The sequence below is a fragment of the Micromesistius poutassou genome, assembly GCF_964030765.1.
Source record: "Micromesistius poutassou genome assembly, chromosome: 2".
Classification (NCBI taxonomy): Eukaryota; Metazoa; Chordata; class Actinopteri; order Gadiformes; family Gadidae; genus Micromesistius; species Micromesistius poutassou.
The window spans coordinates 22,395,519-22,409,047 of record NC_140272.1 but is presented as its reverse complement, the minus strand read 5'-3'; the positions used below and the strand labels follow the sequence as shown (position 1 = coordinate 22,409,047).

At 45.5% G+C, this 13,529-nt stretch overlaps 1 protein-coding gene across 1 annotated transcript in view; it reads left to right on the top strand.

Annotated features, from left to right (window-relative positions):
- Positions 1-13,529, top strand: part of LOC311338262 (uncharacterized protein) — a gene marked incomplete at both ends in the record, with an annotated part of 195,904 nt that overhangs the window by 35,182 nt on the left and 147,193 nt on the right.

Genomic DNA, 13,529 nt, shown 5'->3' with positions numbered 1-13,529 from the left:
CAAGTCTTAAGCGAGAGAGAGAGAGAGAGAGAGAGAGAGAGAGAGAGAGAGAGAGAGAGAGAGAGAGAGAGAGAGTAGAGATGGTGGCCGGCACCGTGGGTGTGGAAAGCGGGGGGAGGGTACGGGTCCTGGGACGGTGACAGACCGGTCAATGTGGGGATTAGTCCCAGTGTCACAACTCTGCCCACATGACCCACTCCTGGCCTGCACCGTCCTCCACACCTGTACCCAACCCCCTGATCAGCCTCCCTGCACCCTCTGCTACATGGATCCGTCGATTACCACCCCGACTCCCAGCGCCTCCTCCCGTTAACCCCTCTGTACAGCCTGGATCTCTTGGTTCCTGTCTCTCCCCCAGTTCGGAGAATAAGAACCTTCTTATCACCTACCCGTGTGTTTCCCATGTCTGCCTTTGGGTTCAGCCGATTGATTTTGGTCGCAGTCCTTCCCACTGCATGCTTGGTGAAACCCAGGAACGTCTCCTTGGTCTTGGTCCTTTCCAGCTCCAAACTGGAGCCGTCACACCGCGAGGACGGCCGTGATCCGGGGCCTGAGAGCAGGGAGAGGAGCACCGTATGGTCTGCAGACTTCACCAGGTGGCACTCTGAACGGCAGCTCCTGCAGTCGTCTTGGTGAGATGGACAGTAGGAGGGAGAGGACACTGCCCTGAGGGGAGCTGGTGGATGCATGCTGGATGTCGGAGAGCCTTTTATGCCGCTTTTCCACCAACAGTACCAGCTCAACTCGCCACGACTTGAAGCGGCACGGTTTGGTTCCAGGCATGTCGCTTTTCCATCTAAAAAAGTACTCTTCAACGTGGGCAGGTCGTCATTAGGGTTTAATCCCGGGAGACGGGATTCCCAGGAAATCTGATCAAGACTATTTCCTGATTCACACAACCACGCCAGACACACACAACCACGCGCAGCCTAACTCTAGCCTCGGGAAAGGAGCGACACACACGCGAAACGTTGATCCATGTCCCCCTTGGGAGCGGGTCTGTGGACTCCAGCCACGCCGCACACAACTTAACTTTGAGTGATTATTCCCACTTGCAGCCGCTTACACTCTGCTGGCAGAAGCCTGCTTACGTCACACAAAAGTACCAGCTCAGCTCGCTTAGAACAAGTACCAGGTACTTTTTTTGGTGATGGAAACGCAAAAAAAGGCGGGCCAAGTCGAGGCGAGTTGAGCTGGTACTGTCAGTGGAAAAGGGGCATTACTGTCCAGCACCTTCTGTGTTGTCAGGGCGAGGAAGTCTGTGATCCACAGCTGGTGATCCAGGTTGAAGCAGTTCATACTTTTTTTGCTAGGTTATGAGAAGAGTCCGCCAACAGGGGCCGGACGGATGTGTTTGGGCCCTCTAGATGCTCATGGTGTTTAACACAAAGAGTTTGGCATCCTCCACCCCTCTCTTGGCACGATACGCAGGCTGAAGAGGGTCCATCTGTGCAGCGGTGGATTGTGGAGGGAATGGAAAGTACATGTAGTATTTTGTAAGTATTTTGCTGATTCCATGGTCCCATCCATAAGATGTCTTTCACGGCTGAGTGATGTGGTCCTGAGTATCAGACTCAAGCCTGGGATCTGACTCCTAAACCTGTAGTGGTGTACTAGTGAATCGGTTTTGACCGTAGAGGTGTTCCTAATTCATATACCAATGTGTATATTTGAATACCATGACACGTTCTACATATTTTGTGCACACCTGTAAACATTTGACTACACAGTAACACAAGTCTACTTGTACCTCAAGAGCTGCCTCCCACTTGGGGAACTACGCTGGCTCTGTGGTTGAACTGGTTTGAACTACGCTGGCTCTGTGGTTGAACTGGTTTGAACTACGCTGGCTCTGTGGTTGAACTGGTTTGAACTACGCTGGCTCTGTGGTTGAACTGGTTTGACACTGAAACATACATTCATTAAATCTGGGGTAAGCATTTCGGAGGGCAAGGTTGTTTTTGAAAATATCAAACTGAAGAAATCTCAGCCCTCCCAGAAGAGCTTAGGTCTGTGTGGCGTTGTGGCGGCATCCTGCCAGGGAGGGTGAGACCAGCTCCATTACGGACTAAAAATAATAATAGTAAAAATAATAACAGCAAAAAAATTATAAAAAAAAGCAAAGTACTGAAAAGTATTTTGCTTAAGAAGGTAGACAGACATGTAGGCCATCAAATAATTGAATTCAGTTCAAATTAAATGCTTTGATGGGCTTATTACAGGAACGCCACAGATACCATATATCGTTCTCATTTTTATGATTATTGAAAGTTGCCTACACTGGCTTTAGGTAGCGCGTTAGGCGCTATCAGGGCTTCTGTCTGCCTTTCATGGATCACGAGACAGAAGCACAAAGCAGTGATGATACGTTTCAGAAGGATGTCATCATCCTCTCCCATCACCTTCTGAACGGCTCAAAACCGGTAGTTGAATTAACATCAAGATCCAACATGGATCCAGAACTGATCTGTGGGAGCATCTCTGAACACACTGGGGGAGGCAGGGGGCCGGCTGACACAGCAGTTCTCTGGAGCCCCCCCCCCCCCAGGACCTCATTAGGGACCCTCCAGCCCCCCACGGCCCACAGAGGAGAATGGGACTCTCCATCTGAATGCCAGAATACCATGGCTACTGCTGCTGCCTGCACCACCGGCACGGACAGACGGACGGACAGACGGAGGAGGACAGGAATAAAGACTCATTGTACAAAGCCCCCCCCCAACACACACACACACACACACACTGTCCCTGCCCAAACAGTCTGCAAAGTGTCCCAGTGATCCTGGGAATTTGGCAAGTGTGCTGTGGCCAGTGTGTTGGTTTGAGGGGGAACAATGTGGCGGCGCTGGTGTGGTGGAGCAGAGAGGACGTGGAGCCCCGCGGAGCCCCACTGTGTTGTGGGACAGGAGAGGAATGCCCCGTGTCCAACCGCCCGGAATCTGCACAGGGTTAAAAATAAACCCAAGTGAGGGTGACGAGAGCTCATCAATGTGCACGCTGCTTTGACATCATGCCTGGACGCCCTGGTTACAGCGCAAGGCCACATTTTATTTGTCACATAGAGACATACATGTATTAACCAGAGTTATACGTGCATTAACTAGAGTTATACATGTAATAACTAGAGTCATAACTAGAGTTATACATGTATTAACTAGTTATACATGTATTAACTAGAGTCATACAGGTATTTACTAGAGTTATACATGTATTAACTAGAGTCATACATGTATTAGCTAGAGTTATACATGTATTAACTAGAGTCATAACTAGAGTTATACATGTATTAACTAGAGTTATACATGTATTAGCTAGAGTTATACATGAATTAACTAGCAGTGAAATGCTAACTGGGCCTGCTCCATTGACTGTGCATAGACAATAAATGATGAATACACACTAATTATGTAGTATAAGTATAGGAGTGAACAGATGAAGTACTAGTGTACATAAAAACACATTGCCCACAAGGTTCCAGGTACAAAGTCCAGGCCAATATCGAAATTTTCCATTGGCCTTTCCTTTCCACTCAGCCAACGTGAAAGACACACTGGGCTAGAGTGTCGATTTGCATGGTAGTGAAACGGTATAATGGCCCAGCCAAGGGCAGGAGCCTCTGTGACACCCTGCTCTGTCCAACAGGAGAACCTGGATCCCAACACTCACAGCTTCCCCAGGACATCACCCGGCTCTTTCCGATCAACTCCTCAGCATATTTTGGTCACCTCCTAACTTTGCTCGGTTTTCATAGAAGTTATTTGTTTGTTTGTAAAGTTTGTTGTTTGCAGTCAAACCTCGCACTGTGGGATCTTGGCATTTTTGTTGGTTGTTTGTGCTGCAACACACACCACCAGTTATGTAAGAAGTGGGGGATAATTGCATGCGTGTGTGTTTGTGCGTATGTGTGTGTGTGTGTGTGTTAGTTTGTATGGCTGTGTGCGTGTGTTAGCTTAGGCAAGAGAGAAAGTAAGAGAGAGCGAGAGAGAGAATAAGAGAGAGAGGGAGAGTAAGAGAGAGAGAGAGTAAGAGAGAAACACAGATATAGAGAGAGAGAGAGGGAGAGACAGACAGAGAGAGAGAGAGAGTGCTATACATTGCAGCTTGGCTCTGAAACGTGTGTGCTTAAAACAAGCTGTGTTCCAGGAATAGGCCTGAGGGACATGGAGAGTGGAGGCAGCAGAGGGGGGGTGGTGTTGCTGGTGAACTACACACATTGAAACCCTACTAAAAAAGGTTTACAACATGGCAACACAGTGGCTCTTTCAAACAGAGCGAGAGCGTCACTTCTGAATGAGGCCCAAGAAGACTGGAGAGAGGTCCAGTATGCGGACCAGTGAGGACCAGTAATGGTCATGTTCCAAACTAGAATAATTAATAACTAGAGCGTCCATCAATTACAGTCCTCCTCCTTTCACAGCAACACCACGTTAATAAGTCCTCAGCACCAGACACCCTCACTGCCGGCTGTTCAGCAGCACAGTGTTAGGAAGGCTGGAGGCAGTGACAGTTCTAAGAGCTCGTGGAGGGGGAGAGTGAGTGAAGCATGATGATGATTCTCTGGGCTCAAATGAAGCATCATTGGAAGCCAACGGCTCAAAGCTTAGGTTTCCAAACAAGCGCCACTTCCAGGAAACTCTGCTCTCCAGACATTCTTGTGCAGCACGTTCTCCTGCAGAGGGGCTGGTGCTAAGCCCCCCGGCAGAACCCACCACCAGCACAGCTAGATTCAGAGAGAGAGAGAGAGAGAGCGAGAGAGAGAGAGAGAGAGAGAGAGAGAACTTCTAGAGCACAGCTAGATTCACAGGAGAGAGAGAGAGAGAGAGAGAGAGCACAGCTAGAGCACAGACAGACAGAGAGAGAGAGAGAGAGAACTTCAAGTGCTCCCCAAGCGCTGCTGCTCTAGAGCCACTCTGCATGCTGCTGTACATGTTCTATGTGAAATATTATTGAATGTAGCAACTCGCTCATTAAAGCCTTTTAATTGAAAACCTCCTCGAGTGGACCTGGACTCCGTCTTGTGGTTATTATTTTCAGTTTTCTTATTTCAAGATTTAAAGCATGATGGAAAATGCCAGTTTTGTCGCTGGCCAGATATAAACATGTTGACTGAAGTGAACTATTTCTCCTAGATGTTTGTTGGAGATAACTGGGTGTACACACTGAGCTGCTCTGTTTCGGGTTGTGCTGACGGATGACGGATGAACGCGAGCCACGCAGTCTGGTGGTCAGAAGCACACATTTGAAAACAGATGGAGCTTAATGTTACATCTCTCCAATAACAGAGGAAAACAGATCTGCTTTGTTGGCATCGCCGTACACTCCTACCCCTAGTCTAGTGCTTTAAGGTTTACCGTTTACAGTGACACTATTTAGACTAGACTGGAAACTTCTGTAATTTCTGGCATATTAGTTGATGATAGAATGGCCTACTTTGTTTAAAATCCTTTGTGATTATTCTTTCATCTGCTTTATTGGCTGCAAATTACAATAATAGAACATGGATGCACTTTAACATTTTAGATGATTTTTTGATTAGATTTTTTATTAGGAATTTAAAAGTACAACTCCAAGGAGTATTAAATATACAATCATCCCAGAAGATAGCACTTAAAAAACATTATTTAAAACACTTATTTCCAAAGTGGTCCTCGATGGAAACAAACAATACATGGAAACAAACAAATCGATAAAAAAAACATAACAACATAAAGCCACTAGTCCCCCTTGCTACCCCACGCCCATGGTTCAAACTCCCTCCCTTCAACGTGAACCATCAAGCCGCACACAAAGCCACCTTAACATTTGTTTTAAAAATCGCCTTTGTTTGGCTTTGTTTAATATGCAGGGGCAGGTTACTCCATAGGGAAATCCCAGTATAAAAAAATGAGCTTCTTGCTGTTTTCCTTTGAATACGAGGAACACTGCATGACATAATGCTTGCTCTTGTGTTGCAATTACGTTGACTTCCAACCATATCAATTTGATAGTTCATATATTCTGGGGCCCTTTTGGGAATTATATCAAACATAAGGTTATGTTTCAGTTGTTTACCTCTATCTTCAACAGGTAATAATCCAACTTCCTTCCTTCCTTTCTACGGGTCCTATATGTGTCCTGGGAGGACTATTGAGCAAGTATCTGATGACATTATTCTGCACTACCTGCATTTTGTTTTTAAGCTTTTGTGATAGTCCACTATACCATGGAGCAGGCATAGTCGAAGTGGCACTGGATTAATGAGGCAACTAAAAGTTTTTTAACCTTAATATTAAAAAAATGAGTGTAATGATATAAAAACTTAAGCTTTTTTGCAATTTTAGATAAGATTGTAGCTGCAATTTCCTCCCCAGAGACAGATTGGTCAAGAGAGACTCCAAGGTATTTGACACAGGTTTTGGATTCAATGATATTTCCTTTGCACTGTACCTTAATTTAATCTATTTTCTTAAGCTTGTGTTTAGTGCCAAATAAGACGGACTCTGTCTTTCCCAGATGTAAAGACTGTTTTCAATCAACCAATCCCTTACCAGAGACAGTTCTCTACTAAGAGTTTCCTGTATAACTCTGGTATCTTTACTGGATACTAATAAGGTAGAGTCATCTGCATAAAGCATCATTTTAGATGTCACTGCTGCAGGCATATCATTAACATAAATTAAAAACAACAATGGTCCCAAGCTGGAGCCCTGCGGTACCCCACATGTGACCTCCATAACTGTGGACAGGGCCTCACCAACGTTACACACCTGGTTCCTGTTTGCCAAGTAGGATTTAAACCAATTCACAGCTATGTCTTTAAGGCCCACACATTTCAATTTCATTATAAGAATACCATGATCAACTGTATCGAAAGCCTTCTGCAAGTCTAACATGACCATACCCGTATAATTCCCTTTCTCGCTCTCCATTTTTATATAATCCAAAAGATTGATCAAACACGTGTTTGTAGAGTGAGCTAGATATTCTTCTAGTTGATTATATACCAATCTCTCAAAGACTTTAGATAGTATGTTTAAGATTGACACAGGCCGATAATTGCCAACCTGGGTTTTGTCTTTTTATAGATGAATAATTAAGATGACGTTTCCATCGATGGAAAACAGCAGCATAATACAAGTAAAATAAATTAAAGAGTCACACGTCATTACATTATTGGGCCATACATTGAAATAAAAATGGAATCACAGCAACGTTCTACTGTTCTCCCTGAAGGTAATAGTAGCTGTGCTTGACGTCTGACATCGTAACGCCAGCACCTCGTCCGCACCCCTTCAGGTTATTTGCGAGTGTCTGCAAAACCACCTGTGGACAGTTTGGTACTGTAACCACACACGTGTTTGAACCCCTTCCCCAGCGCGTCCCGCCGGAGCCGGAATCGGATTGGCCGCGGGCCAGGACCGCTGCGGACGGGAGCGGGAGGAGAAGATGAAGTGTCTGCCGTAGCAGAGAAGGCTGTCTCACAACAGCTCCATTAATCAAGACTCAGCCGCACAATACTGCTTTCTTTGGAGGACATCCACGGAGTACATGTGAATGGTTTTGAATTTCAAATGCTTGGAAGAATGCAATATAATAGTAGCCTGGAAATCCAGAGCCACATCTAGAAAGCTGTAGGGTCTGGCAACGAGTGATGAAAACGGCCCAACTCCAGGGGCGGCACCAAGCATGCATTTGAAAATATCACTGCATGCAAATGGATAACACTACGACTAATAGAAGAATACAAGGGGTGACGTATCCAGACCAGCGGAGCTAACCAATAGATAAGACTTGCCGTATACGATCGGTAAAACAGCAACGCTTTTGGATCAGCTACACCGATGTGATTGGTTAATGTGCTGGGAGAGGGGCATTGGGGAGTGAGTATATTGCTCGTTCCCAGAGTGACTAGCTGAGCAAATTCAAAGAAAGAGCGAAAAGAAAGCGCGGCTATTGACCAGAGCTCCGTACTATTAGGAGGTCAGCGACACAGCGTACATCGGGGGCCCGGAGGGATCACAGTGTTCAGCCAGGGGCCTGGAAGATCACAGCCCTGAGGCCTGCTCCACGCACTTCATTACTCAGGGACCACTGCACCCCTCACTGTACGTCAGCAGTGAGGGGGGTGTGTGTGTGTGTGTGTGTGTGCTGTATTATTCATCCACTCATTCACCAATGTCACCTCGAATCTGGTCCCATGACCCATGGTGACATGTGGTTGTTGAGTCGTGCTATCGGTGCCTAGCCTGTATTAGCCTAGCTGTAGGCTAGCTGTTAGCGTTATTCATTGACTGTTTTGTTTTATTATAGTATTATTCATTTGAGATTGAGAATGAGATCTTGAGACGGTCTGTGGGAAATCCTTTTGGGAAAAGTGTTTGGTTAGTAGGTCTGGTTAGTAGAAAATAAAGAAGATACATTTAAGAATGCATTGCAATCCAAAACATTTGACGGACAATTTCGGGAAAACTTTGGGGAAAACTTCCTTAAAGCACAAACCTAAAGACACACACAACTCTGTGGGGTCAAAGGAAGGGGGTCATTTAAGAGCAAAGCAGAAACACATGTCATGTTTGAACATTTCCCTGTTAAATGTAGTCTGTTACACACACACACACACATGCACGCACACACACACATGCACGCACACACACACACACACACACAAATTCAACGTTTCTTTGTGTAAACATCTATACCCCTTTAAAATATTGTAAACAGACATACACACATACAGACACACTCTTCCTTGAGAGACGTCCTGACAGACAACGGACTTCACGGCTTTCTGACTGCAGCGAGGGAGTCCCGTTATGGAACCATCCACTTCCTGTGTCTCTGAAGCTGCTGTCTTCTGGTTGTCACGTTGTGGACAACCAGATATAGGTGACTTGATAGAGTATAGTACAGCAGACTAGTCAAGATATAGGTGACTTGATACGCTAAGATACAGCTGACTAGATAAGATAGAGGTGACTTGATACAGTATAGTACAGCAGACTAGATAAGATAGAGGTGACTTGATACGCTAAGATATAGCTGACTTGATACGCTAAGATACAGCAGACTTCATAAGATATAGGTGACTTGATACAGTATAGTACAGCAGAGTAGATAAGATATAGCTGACCTGATACGTTATAATATAGCAGACTTGATAAGACATAGATGACTTCATAAGATAAGGCTGACTTCATACGCTAAGAGATATGTGACATGATAAGATATAGGTGACGTGTTAGGACTCAGAGGTAGAGGTATAGAGGTGATAGAGGCTCTAGAGATCCAGAGGATCTCACCCTGCTCACCAGCGTAGAGGCCAGGGGACACCTCAGCGTTTGTCTCTCCACTCTCCACCCCTCTTATAGACCTACGCTGTATGTTTAATACAAAGAGCTGTGCTTGAGTTGCAATAATAATAAGCCAATGAGATGGTTTAATGATGTTTACAAGCAGCCAGGCTCGGCTTCATCATTCAGTGTCGGCCATTCCCAGTCGGCCATTCCTCCTTCCAAGTCTTCATTCTTTACACACACTTTTACACAAACACAAGCACACACACACACACACACACTCACACACACACACACACACGCTCCAATGTTTAATGGTGTACAGATGTGTTTGGGGCCCTTGGCATTGCATAAAGGACGCAGTGATGAGTGTGTGTGTGTGTGTGTGTGTGGGGACCTGACGTAGAAATAATGCAGACGCAAAATGGAAGTGAATACATCCTGCACTTTGACTGTTTTAATATTCCACAGACAATTTAGAGGGGCTGGAGATCTGATGTCAGGTAACAACAGAGGACTATTCAGGAGGGAGAACTGCATCAGAGAGCCAACAGAGGAGCCCTGAATGCTGGGTATGTTCGTAGTGTTTTAACTGGTTGCTCTGGTGAGGGGAAGAGGTATCTGGTGAACACTGAGAAGAAGAGATAGAAGTGGGGATGACGGGGATTTGTTTTTTTTTATAATCTTTTGCCGTCTTTACAAACTAGAGCTTTGGATACTTGAAGACAGCAGTTGACACAGACCGACCGACTCACGCTCCGTTACTACAACCAAACACGCTGCTTCATATCGCTGTAGTGAGGAGATCTCCTCGGAGTATGTTTGGAGACGGTCGATGTTTTCCTCTCTGTTCAGAAATATAGCAAATATTTAGTATCTTTTACATGAAAACATATCCCGTTTTCCAGACACCTGAGCGCCAGGAAGCCCTGGTCCTCAGGGAGGCCTTCCTCCAGAACCAGAACTCGTGGTGCGTTCCAGACGCGCCGGACACCAGCCTTCTGAGTTGCAAGTGGGGAAATTTTCCCAGCTTTCTTGCTGCGTTTCTCAGAGGCTTCTTTTGGTCGCGCCCCCCTCGGAATTCTGAGAGTAGACAGAGCTCGGTGACGACGCTCTCAACAAAAAATGGCTGCGCCCGTGAAGAGATTTCATTTCTTTGTATTTGTACCACGTTGGTCATTTTTATGTCGATTTTAAATGCTCTTACACACTTGATTACATTGCTACTTTATTCCGTTCACCAATGTTTGCATTGCTCGGTCTTGCTGTGCGTGCGACACAATGTAAAGTTGTGTTGTTTGTTTTCGAGCTGGTTTGCTAAAGAGGCTAATGTCGCTAACAATAACAACGACTAGCCAATGACACGACACGATCACAAAGACGAACGGGAACGCTATAAGTGCTACGAGACAGGAAATGACGTCACAAGTGCAACTCGGAACGCCGGTGTCCGAGGCATCTGGAACTCACCATCAGACACCAGGAGGTCCACGTCCCACTGCCCACTGCCAGAGGCAGGAGGTCTGGACGTCTCTGTCAGCAGCCAGCGCCGAACAAAGCAAAAACAAGGGTTTGAGAAAACCCAAAACATTTGCCTGGCAGCCTCAGTACAATACATTCTTTGTTTTGTTTTGTACTTTTGTTTCATACCGTACAAACAGTTCATCTCCCTTCACACGTGTTTCAATCACAAACACACACACACACACACACACACACACACACACACACACAAAGCTCCCCACAGTGAGTAACTGTCCTGAATTCAGACTTACCTGGGATTCACTAAACCAGCCACCAAACCAGCCCTAGAGCTTCCAGAAACAGATGAGACATGCACACATGGTGTTACAGAATGGGACCCACTATATGTTGGTTTCTTCTGCTTCAAAAGGGCTGACCAGCCACATGCAGGGCTCTGTGGAAAGACAGAACGCCTGACAGAACACCTCATTTACAATTCATCCAAATACACTACACTTCATTTTTTGGTCATATGCACATTCTTTATGCCTTCCTGCGGTCCCTATACATTGTTATTTGTTGTTTTATATAGTTTAACCATTTCTATTTGTGCTGCATTTTGTGGTTATGTTGCTTGTTATGTTTATTCTATTATTTCTGGCTTGAGCTGAGCAACTGTAACAAGTAATTTCCTCGTAGATCTATAAATTCACAACAGCAACAGGCAGGCAACACATGACAAGCTGATTATATCCACGTTTATCGCATGTGGTTTGAACAAACTTATATTTGATAACACACACTGACCAACAATACACAAAATGAGTGTATTGTTTTTATCGGATTTCAACCGTATTTCTCTCCCCTTTGTGAAGCTTGCAGCATAAAATATGCAGTACAGTTGTACAATAGCTACTATAGTACACAACTACAGCAGTAAACGCAGTTACAGCTGGAACGCATGTCTGGATGAGTTGCCAATCGCCTCTTGCGGTTTTGTGATCAAATGAGGAGCTTTGGGGAAACGCTTAGACCCATATGGGAATGTTGAGGTAAACGCTACCACACATCATATTGTAGGAGTTAGCCGTTACCGCTACTTGCATAAGCATTACCTCCCAGGGTCCACACATATAGGCACACACAAAGACCTACTCTACATACCGGGGCACATCATGGTGCTGCAGCCCAGTCCAGAAGTCCCTCCCTCTGGCCATCCCAAACTCCGATACGCTCCTTTCATTCAAAAGTCAACTTAAAACCCATCTCTTCAGGACCACCTACAACATCTGACAAATCATCCTCCGCCATCTTCCACCCTCTCTCTCTCTCTCTGAATGTGTCGTCTATTGTTGTGGTGTTGTTTATTTTCCTTTTGTTTGAGTGTCTGTACTGTCTGTATGTATCCCTTTTTTTGTAAAGCGTCTTTGAGTGTTTAGAAAAGCGCTATAAAAAACGGATCTAATATTATTATTAGCATTATTATTAGAAGACCAGCTCCGGACTTAAGCCTTCAGCCCATCACCCACCAGCGGTGCTGCATGGTGCCTGGCTGAAGAGTCCTGCAGAAGGTGAGATGCAAATGAAAAGTAAAGAACAGACTTTGCACCACCGGTCCAAAGACTATCAACGTGAAATAGCCTCCATGTGTTTACCCACGGACGTCCTGAGTGCTGGAATGTGTGGCCTCTTTCTGGGATCTCTGGCTGGGAGCTCTGGTCCCAGTTAGCTCAGCTGGGGAGGAGGAGGGCCGTGGTGGATAAGCAGCCCTCTGGAATCAGCGTTAAAGTGCTGTGAGGAGCCGGACAACGCCTGGAGAGAAAGTTCAGCACAAGAGAGGAGCCACCAGGGCTGTAACATATGTAAATATATATATATAATATATAATATAACATATGTAACAATGAACGCAAACACAAGGATTCACAATTCTATTTGGGGATTTATTTATAAATTATTCGTTACTATATACATATAAAATAAGGCCAAAAAATGCTTTGTTCTGATGCATTCACACACATATGTACTCATTGAAGATATCAACAAATAGACTTTTGTTTGTGAAGAGGTTTGTTGAGCCCCCTCTCATTCATTCATTATTTTCAACAGGGATTTACTTGTAGCCAATCAGATGGCTCCTTCCGTGTCAGCCAATCATGCAAGTGTGGGTTTGAGGGTAGGATTATTGCTGTGTTACCTGGTGAGTCAGAGCTGTGAACGACGTCACACCGAGATGAGCGTCCGGTACGGGTGTGAGCACCAAGATCCCGTTAGCAGCACCAGCTCTAGCCAGGTAAGGCCTCGTTAGCAACACCAATTTAAAGCAATGCTTTATACTGTATTTTATCCAGACAAACACCCTAGACGGTCCAATTTCACAGGTAGAAATGGGACATTGCTGCGTGGGACTGATTTACTGAGACTCAAATAAGACAGAAGTGCTAATAAACTGTTTATTACCACAACCTTGACTAATGTTGACGCGCGGGACACAGCTATCTTGGATCTTCACCCATCTTGGATCAACGGCTGGGGCATGTGAGATTCTTCAGACTCAGCCGACCTCAGGGGCTGCTCCAGTTTAAATGTCTGTCTGGGAACTCGACCTGACTGCCCCGTTCAAATGGAACCGCCACCAAGCGGGAGGGTCCGCCCTGACGTATGACGGACAGATGGACAGCCTACCGCTCTACCCAAGTGGACTGTACCAACTGGTCGGATCACCCATCCATCCTCTATGGACCCTCCCATGTGTGATGTCACTATGTCTTGGGGCGGGGGCAGAACTTGAGA